Genomic DNA, 9,657 nt, shown 5'->3' with positions numbered 1-9,657 from the left:
ACGTTGGCTTCGGGGTTTTCAGTTATTAGGTAACACAGCTAGCGTGCGGATCTGGACCAGCTCAAATTGTATTTTTACTTATTACACTTCTATTTAAATATATTTTCTACCTTACAATTTATCCGCGTGTTTTCTCTGTTTACACACCGAATAACCTCAGCAGGTTATGGGCCCAGGGCTGTAAATTGCAAGGTAGCAACGTGAAATGAATAAATTGTTAATGTGTTGTGCTTAGTAAAATAAGGGATAGTGCTAAAATGGAATCAACAAGTGCGAAGGTCGAGATGTTACGCGGCGAAGAAAATTGGCTCCAGTGGCGTTTTGTTATGCGTACACTTTTGGAGGAAGATGACGACCTGATCAACGTGTGTGAAGGGAATTTGTGTCATCCAGGTAACAGCGCGGAGAAAGAAATCGCTCGTGGAAGATTTTTGAAAGCAGATCGATTAGCGAGAAAATTAATCGTGATCTCAGTAGGAAAGAAACCGTTGGATCTTCTTTTATGTTGCACGACAGCACATGAAATGTGGAAAAAGCTGAATACAGTATATGACATGAAGTCATGAGGATGAGAATTTAAATATGGTCCAGAAGCAGTGCTTCGATTTTAAATGGGAAGAATCTGAAAATGTCTCTTACAACCCATCAAAGTTGGAACTCATAGCGGCGAAGATGAAAGTCCTTGGGAGTGAAATTGACGACAAAATGCTGATAACACGCATTTTATCGGTGTTACCAAACAAATTCGATCATTTTCACAGTGCGTGGGATTCCGTGGAAGAAGAAAAGAAGACCTTAGACAGACTTAGTACCAGGCTGATGACGGAAGAAATTAGATGGAAGAAAGACGACCAGGAAACATCGGTGGCACTGGTAACAAAAGGTAATAATTATAAAAGGGAACAGCAGAAGCAGTCAAGTAAACGTGAATACGAGAAACAAGGACCAAGTTGCTTTAACTGTGGAAAAGTTGGCCATCTAAAGAAGGATTGCTTTAGATGCGTTATATGCAAAAGGAAAGGCCACACCAGCAAAAACTGTTTTAAAAATAACAGAAGAAGCAACAATAGAGACAACCAGGAACCTAGAAACCAAAATCGGGATCACAGCGGAATTGGTGTATTAGGAAGTACCTCAGCGATACAAACGGCAAACGCTGATGTTTGGATAATCGACTCAGGGGTTACGGATCACATGACAGGACGACGGGAATGGTTCAGCGTTTTCGAAGAATTCGATAACACGGTGAAGATAGAGATCGGCGATGGTCCGTTCATGGATGCGTGCGGCAAAGGAAAAATCAGAGTAGAGACTTTTGTGGACGGCAAATGGGTAACATGTACAATGAACGATGTTCTATACGTACCAGGTATGAAAAGAAATCTATTTTCGATTAGATCTGTCGCAAGAAGGGGCATAGATTTTTGTATTTCAAAGGAAGGTACCAATTGCATATTTTTACAAAATCAGAAAATAATAGCAAGAGGTTCTGTTATCGGAAATTTGTATAAAGTAGATATGCGAGTTATCATACCGTCAGTTTGTAATTTTAGCAATAGAGCGGAGTCAAACGCGGACACATTGCAATTATAGCACGAACGGCTATGTCATCAGAACATCAGACATGTTAAAGAATTCTTAAAGAATTCAAATATGAAAGTTGTAGAGGATAATAACGTTTTCTGTGAAGGTTGCGCGTACGGGAAACAGCATAGATCGAGTTTTCACGAGAAAATCAATCGGGCGACTAAACCTCGCGAAATTATTTATACGGATGTTTGTGGACCTATGGAAGTCGAGTCATTAGGCAAGAAACTGTATTTTCTGACATTTAAAGATGATTTTTCAAAATTCACAAATATTTACTTCTTACGATGTAAGTCAGAAGTAATTGAAAAACTAAAAACCTTTTGCCTAGAAGTTGAAAATCAATTTAAGGATAAAATTAAAGAAATTCATAGTGATGGAGGGAAAGAATTCCAGAAATAAAGAAGTCAAAGAATTTTTAAGAAGTCAGGGAATTAGGCACACGATTAACGTCCCATACACTCCTGAACAGAATGGTGTCGCAGAAAGGGAAAATAGAACAATAGTAGAGGCAGGTCGGTCGATGCTATATTCGAAACCAAATCTACCGCTGTTCTTATGGGCCGAAGCCATGAACACAGCAGTACATGTCATAAATAAGACGGGGCCGACAAGACAAGATAAGAAAACACCATATGAACTGTGGTATGGGAAACCGCCGAATTTAGAAAAGTTTAGGGTTTTCGGTACTGAGTGCTTTGCTCACATACCTGCGGAGAAAAGGACAAAACTTGACAAAAAGGCTAACAAAGGATATTTGGTAGGCTATTTAGATGACGAACGAGGGTATCGAGTGTACGTGCCAACAGTAAAAAATGTAATATTAAGCCGTGACGTAATATTTAAGCCTGAACTAGAAAATGCGAAATTCGTAAAATTAATTTTACAGAAAATTGTCGAGCGCGAAGATGTGAGTGCGCAGAGCGATAGAGCATGTACGTATGAAAGTGCAGAGAGTGAACATGAAAAACAACCTCAGGGAACTAGCGACAATGTGAGACAATTGAGAGATAGAGATAAGATCAAACGAACCGATTTTTATGGTAACCCAGTAACGTACGTGGCGGAAAAATTACCGGTGGATTTTAATGAAGCGATGAGATCCGAAAAGAAAGAGTTATGGGAAACAGCTATGAATGATGAAATGAAATCGCACCATGAAAATAAGACGTGGATACTTGTAGAAAAACCTAAAGATCAGAAGGTACTTAGCAATAGGTGGGTTTTAACCATAAAGCTAAATCCGGACAACTCGGAACGATACAAAGCGCGACTTGTAATAAAAGGGTGTTCACAGAAAGAAGGCATAGATTATAAGGAAACATATAGTCCCGTTGCTCGGTTTGACACAATTAGATTAATGCTCAGTATTGCAGCCAAAAATAATTTACACCTCGGACAGTTCGACATTAAAACCGCATTCTTATACGGAAGTCTGAAAGAAGATATTTATATGAAACAACCAAAAGGTTATGATGATGGTACAAATCGGGTTTGTAAATTGCTAAAAAGCCTATATGGCTTAAAGCAGTCTCCAAGATGTTGGACGGAAAGTTTCACAAAATTTATCTCGAACTTAAAATTTTATCAGAGTAACGCAGATCCTTGTTCTTATATTTATACAAAAGACGACAAATTAATGTTGATGACCATATACGTAGACGATGGACTGGTAGCAGCTTCAGACGAATCTTTAATTGATAAATTCTTCGATGATTTAAATAAAGAATTCAAAATTACGAGTTCGAAAGAAGTAAAGAGTTTTCTTGAACTTGAAATTAATAGGTTAGAAGATGGTTCAATATTCATTCATCAGAGTAGGTATATCGAAAACATATTGGAAAAAATTAATATGAATGAGGCAAACAGTGTTTCTACACCTATCGAGACTAATTGGAACGAAAGTAACATAGGCGATAATGATTGTAACGCACCATACAGAGAAGCCGTAGGGAACTTAATGTTTTTACAAACCGTAAGTAGGCCAGATATTAGTTTTGCAATAAATATAGCGACGAGACACTTAGAGAATCCAAACCAGTATCAATGGAAATTAGTCAAACGAATTTTGCGCTATATAAAAGGGACCGCAGACATGGGACTCTTATATACAAAAGCAGGCAGTCTCGAAACCTTTAGCGACGCTGACTATGCAGGCGACAAAGAAACAAAAAAGTCGACATCAGGCGTTGTATGTAAGTATGCGAATGCGGCCATCACATGGCAATGTAAGCGACAACAATGTATAGCTCTATCTACGACCGAAGCTGAATATGTCAGTGCAGCCTCAGGAGCGAAAGAAATTATGTGGCTAAAGAAAATATTTCTTGAATGTAAATTAGAGATCCTTAAGTATATGCTATGTGTAGACAATACTAGTGCCGTGAAATTAATTAAGAATCCAGAATTCCATCAAAGAAGTAAGCATATTGACATAAGATATCATTTCTTGCGAGATTTATACAATAGAGGCGAAATTGATATAACGTATGTAACAAGCGAAGAGCAATTGGCAGATATATGTACAAAGGCGTTGCCAAAACCGAGATTTGAATATTTAAGGAAAAAGTTAGGTTTGAAAAGTAAAAAAGATATTAAGATGTAATTGTTTGTAAACATGTAGAGCTTTTAGAGAGGGTGTCGAAGTGATTATTACTTCTCAAAAAAAAAAGAGGAAAAACTCTACATGATCTGTTTAGTCTTCTAGTTTTTTTTTTGTGTGTGTAATAAATTAATTTGTATGGAAAAGAGAAAGGCGGCTGGCAAATGTACTTGAGAAGGCATTGACAAATTAATTTTCAGATATTTACGACAAGAGTTAGAAAATATTAAGAGATAATTTGTAAATTTGAGATAATTGTTTGTAGGGATGTAGAGTTTTAGGGAGGGTGTTGAAGTTCACTTCTAAGAACACTCTACATCTGGTCTTTTTTAGTTTTCTCAAGCACTGAAGCCATCGACAGCGTGTAGACAAAAGACTGCGACGAAGTCAGGCCATAAACAGTAGACAGGCGACGTTGGCTTCGGGGTTTTTCAGTTATTAGGTAACACAGCTAGCGTGCGGATCTGGACCAGCTCAAATTGTATTTTACTTATTACACTTCTATTTAAATATATTTTCTACCTTACAATTTATCCACGTGTTTTCTCTGTTTACACACCGAATAACCTCAACAGTACGTGTGTTGTAAAATTTGTAGGTAATACCTTTAGCATGATGGTTATGTCAATTAAGAAATGTACTAAAAATACATATATATATGAAGTAAAGGCTTTCGCATAGTCTATCACAGTGTCATTCAGCAGGTCCTTAACTGGGCAGGAGCACCTGTCAATGTCTATGGGGAGACCCGTGGGATATAGGGTCATGAACCATAAACATGCATATTACTTATTGTTCATTATTAGCTGCTTGGAATATAATTCTCCTCATTAGACGAGTGATTATTACTACATATATCAAGGCAAACATTTATACATATACATTTATGCACGGGAAATCCTAATACATTGCCTGTAAGGACAGTAACCGAATGGCACTCAGTCATTCTATTAAATGACAAAAATTTCTTTTACTCTGTGTTTAGGCTATGGTAATACACAGAAAGTCGAGTTGAGTTCTCTTTTAGAATCAGAAGGTTTGCAAAGTCAAATAGCACAACAAAAGAAAGCTTTGGAAGAGAAATTCAATGAAGAGAACGATGAGACTTGTGAGACTAATTTTTCTACAAATGTAAATTCGAAAAAATATAATGTAGAAAAAATGGATTGTGACTCTGAAGAAGCAAATGCGTATAAACATCACTTCATACTGGGACCATCTTTCAATTCGATGACTGATATAATGCCACCTGCACCTCCTTTACCACCACAATTAATGGCCAAGTAAGTACAATTTAAAAATTCTAATGGAATGCTGAATACTTCTAATATTAATAAGTAATTTGGAATAAGTTTAACATTTTATTTGGAAAAAATACGAAATTTTAATAAAATGTACTAGATTACCAGATAATGATACAGACGCACTTTCAAGTATGTTGATGTCATGGTATATTAGTGGTTACATGGTATATTACACAGGTAATTATTTCATATAAGTATTTTATTGTATATTAAATTTTCAATGGACTATGTTATTTCTTTTGTAGGTTATTATCATGGTTTGAAACAAGCAAGAAACAATCAAGAGAACAGGAAGAACTGTTGATTATATCAATTTTTTCAATAACAATATAACAATAATATAAGATATAATAAAATATAAAACTCATTGTATTTATCTACTTCAATTATTTGAAATAAAGAACAGCTTTATTTTCATATAAGACTTTAAGACTTTTTTAAAAATAATTACTAAGATAAGAAAACATAAAAAACATATTTTTGATAAAATACACTCACATATATATGTCGGGTTATCATTAGGATTTAAGGCGCGCAATGATCCTTCGTTTGAATTAGCCATTGTTTTACGAAACAGAGAATATATTTACGCAAATAAACAAGATTTTACAAAATATTATGAATAATGAGTTTAATAAATAATAAGATTAACAAACGATAAGTTTAACTAATAATTAGATTAAAGATTAATAAGTTTAACGAACAATAAGAGGAACGAATAATTAGCCATTGTTTTACGAAACAGAGATTATATTTACGCGAATATACAAGATTTTGCAAAGTATTATGAATATTGAGTTTAATGAATGATAAGATTAACAAATGATAAGTTTAACTAATGATTAGATTAAAGAATAATAAGTTTAACGAATAATAAGAGTAACGAATAATATGTTTTACGAATAATAAATTTAACGAATAATGAATTTAATTAACGCTATTAACAATGTTCCTGGGTTCAAACGAATCCACGGTCAACGGGATAACTTTTTACTATGCGTAGAATAATTTTAAACACAAAAAAATACGATTGCTAAAACACTCGGTAAATTGCTCGATGTATCACTTTCCAAGGCGATCACACGAATGAATATCTGATGAAAATCTTTTTCGCTATACGACTGCATTTGTTTGTTATATGCTCGCTGGAAACATCGAGAAGGTTCCAATCGTTGTTGCTAGGCAATTTTTGTCAAAAGTTTGTTGTATACTCTTTGGAAACATCGAGAAAGATTCAAACGCCGTTGCTAGGCAGTTTCTGTCTGGAGATTGATTCCTAATACAACGTGTGTCCCATTATATCGACATCTCTAAAGTACAATTCTATGTGATTTCTAGGGAGAACAATACAACCGATCCACACCTTCGTCAGGCAAAACGTTTATCCCGTGACCGTGGCTACGTTCGGCGACCAGTTGTCACCTCGAACCCACTTTCGCTTTCACAAATATCAAACAATTACAAATGACAATTGCTTAATTACAATTATGATAAAATCTAGGCTAAAGCATTAGAAGGCTTCCTCAAAATTGCAAAGGGAAGGCTCCGGTTTTCCTTTCATCTCCGACATATATAATACAAGGATATAATACAACCGAACATTTTAAACTTAGCCTACAGCGCGTGCGCGCACACACGCGCACACACATGACACACATGACACACATGCGCGCACACACATGCGCGCATACACACATGCACACACATGCGAATGATTTCTCGAACGATAATCCATTTATTTATATTTTTCAATATCTGTCCTTACGATTGCGTATTTATTTGTTCCACGTATCATATTTATCTATTTGCATAACTGTAGGTGACATTTTTTTTAACAATTTTGCTAATATTTCATAACTTTTTAATTCATATTTCAAAGTGGTAACAGGTGTTTCTTTCTTTTCAAATCTCCTCCATATCGGGCTTATTTCTAGTAGTCACGCTTGCTTACAAAGCAATTTTATATCTGCACAAGAATATCTTTCAGTACATTTTACTATGTGGTTTACAATCTCTGTATTTTCTAATAAGTGGTTGCTAAGGTATAATTTGAATATACCAAGTCGAGCAACTTCATTGGGTAATGATACGTATATTTGCTTTTCGAGACGCCTGAGTAAAGCTGCATCAATGCCCCTAATAACATATTTACAATAAATATTATCGTACTATTATACTAATAATAATGAAGGAATACTTCAAACAACACAATAACATATTTGAAATTTGGAGAAATATTACGATATTTTCTACTTAGAAAACATTGAAATAACGTGATATACGTACCAAGGGGAATTAGTTGTAGCTAGAAGAACTACATTAGAATTCTCATTAGACACTAATCCATCCAATCTAGAAAGAAGTTCTGATCCGAATCTCTTTGCAGGTTCAGACAATATACAGTCTCCTTTATTTGTGGCGATCCAGTCAATCTCGTCGATAAAAATAATTGTAGGCGAATGACTATAGGCAAGTTCAAATAATACCTGTTCAGTTTAACAAATGTATTATTCATTAAATATTATATTCGAAATTCCTTAAATTCATTGCCTCATCACGAATATGATATCATTTCGTTTTCCAAACAACTATTCTATTTATATATAAATGACGAAAAATAAAATCAAATCTTTTTATACCTAGAATCTCTCCTTCATAGACAAAGGAACAAAGAGACTTACATAGACAAAGCAACTTACACGTATATACTTCTCGGAATCGCCTCTTCATTTGCTGACCAATGAGCTGGCAGTTATGTTAAAAAAGGTGCAATGGCATTCTGTCGCGACTGCCTTCGCTAACTTCGTTTTCCCTGTTTTGTATATTTCTTGTAAACACGTACAGAAATGAAAAGAATACGAGTATCTTACCTGTACCAGGTGGGCCGTACAGCAAAATACCTTTCCAGGGGGAAAACGGGCCATAAAAAAAGATAGGATACTTAAGGGGATACACAACGGCCTCCTTAACAGCGGTTTTACATTCCTCTAGGCCTATAACGTCATCCCAATGTACATTTAATTTGCTTACTATGATCTCCTGTGATGATACAAAGATAAAATGGCGTCTTCTCTATATTAAGTAAGTGTTACGTAATTTGATATTTGAAGCGTTACTGAAATCACGTCATCGTCGATATACGTTGGACGGTTTATCGACGGGAATTTTATCGTTTAAAAGCTTTACGATACGTATATTAATCGAAAATAACTTACGCATGAGATGGCCTCAGCCTCGTAATTCCGGATTATCTGAATAAAGCTTTTCAATGCATTTCAATATCTTCGATTGCATGGATTGTTCCATTGGGACGTTAAATAGCTCTTCTGATGAACGTCGATCACTCTCATTGGGGAATATTGACGTCACTGTCACTGCGAGATTAATATGATTCGTATTGTCATCAGTTATCTTCTGCTGTAGATTCGTCTCTTTCACAGGCTCACTTCTCGCTTGTTTACTAACAGATTGGGCTTTTGTCTCAATACTTCTACAAACACTGGATCATATTGTAATACGATACGTTGAATACGTTGAATACCGTTTAATATCGTTAAATAATTTAAATTCTTACGTTTTGTTTGCATTTGTCACTTCCCTCGTCATTTCCCTTCCAGTTATTTTCTTACACAATATGGGATATTTTTGAAATTTCATCTTGTAATAATTTCCATACTCTGCAACGATAATTTCCAAATCGATGTTGTCGCAAACCCGATGTTCGGGAGATAGACGAGCTTCCCGGAATAATACATCGCTAACGTCTATATACATAAAAAATGTAGTTTTTAATTAATTATAGTTTTTAACTAATTAAAAATATTTTTCGCAATGACTGAACACTATAAGATAACCATCAAACAACTGTTTTATCTCTAGGTAAGACAGGCAAAAGAATGTATTTACTATATAGATCCTCGAAGATAATTTCTTGTCTTCTGCTTTTTAATTTCCAATTTTTAGATGAATAAGAATAATTTGAATTTATACTTCATATATTTGTTTATAACTAGTTAATCTACATTATCGATTGAGTTATTCTTAACTACTGAATTACCGATGTCGAATTTTCAAATTTGGTTTCGCCTTCTCTTTCCATGATGTCCACTGATTTCTATTTCGATTGGTCACTGACACTATTCAAAAGAATTGGAACTAGGAATA

At 35.0% G+C, this 9,657-nt stretch overlaps 1 pseudogene; it reads right to left on the bottom strand.

Moving 5' to 3' along the window:
- Nucleotides 1-7,310: 7,310 nt before the first annotated feature.
- On the bottom strand, nucleotides 7,311-9,099 carry LOC117241471 (annotated as a pseudogene).
- Between the last annotated feature and the right edge of the window lie 558 nt (nucleotides 9,100-9,657).

Source organism: Bombus vosnesenskii, unplaced genomic scaffold, assembly GCF_011952255.1.
Source record: "Bombus vosnesenskii isolate JDL3184/JDL3185 unplaced genomic scaffold, Bvos_JDL3184-5_v1.1 scf7180000015961, whole genome shotgun sequence".
Lineage (NCBI taxonomy): Eukaryota > Metazoa > Arthropoda > Insecta > Hymenoptera > Apidae > Bombus > Bombus vosnesenskii.
Note: the sequence above shows the minus strand (reverse complement) of the source record. Positions and strands in the feature narration are given on the sequence as shown.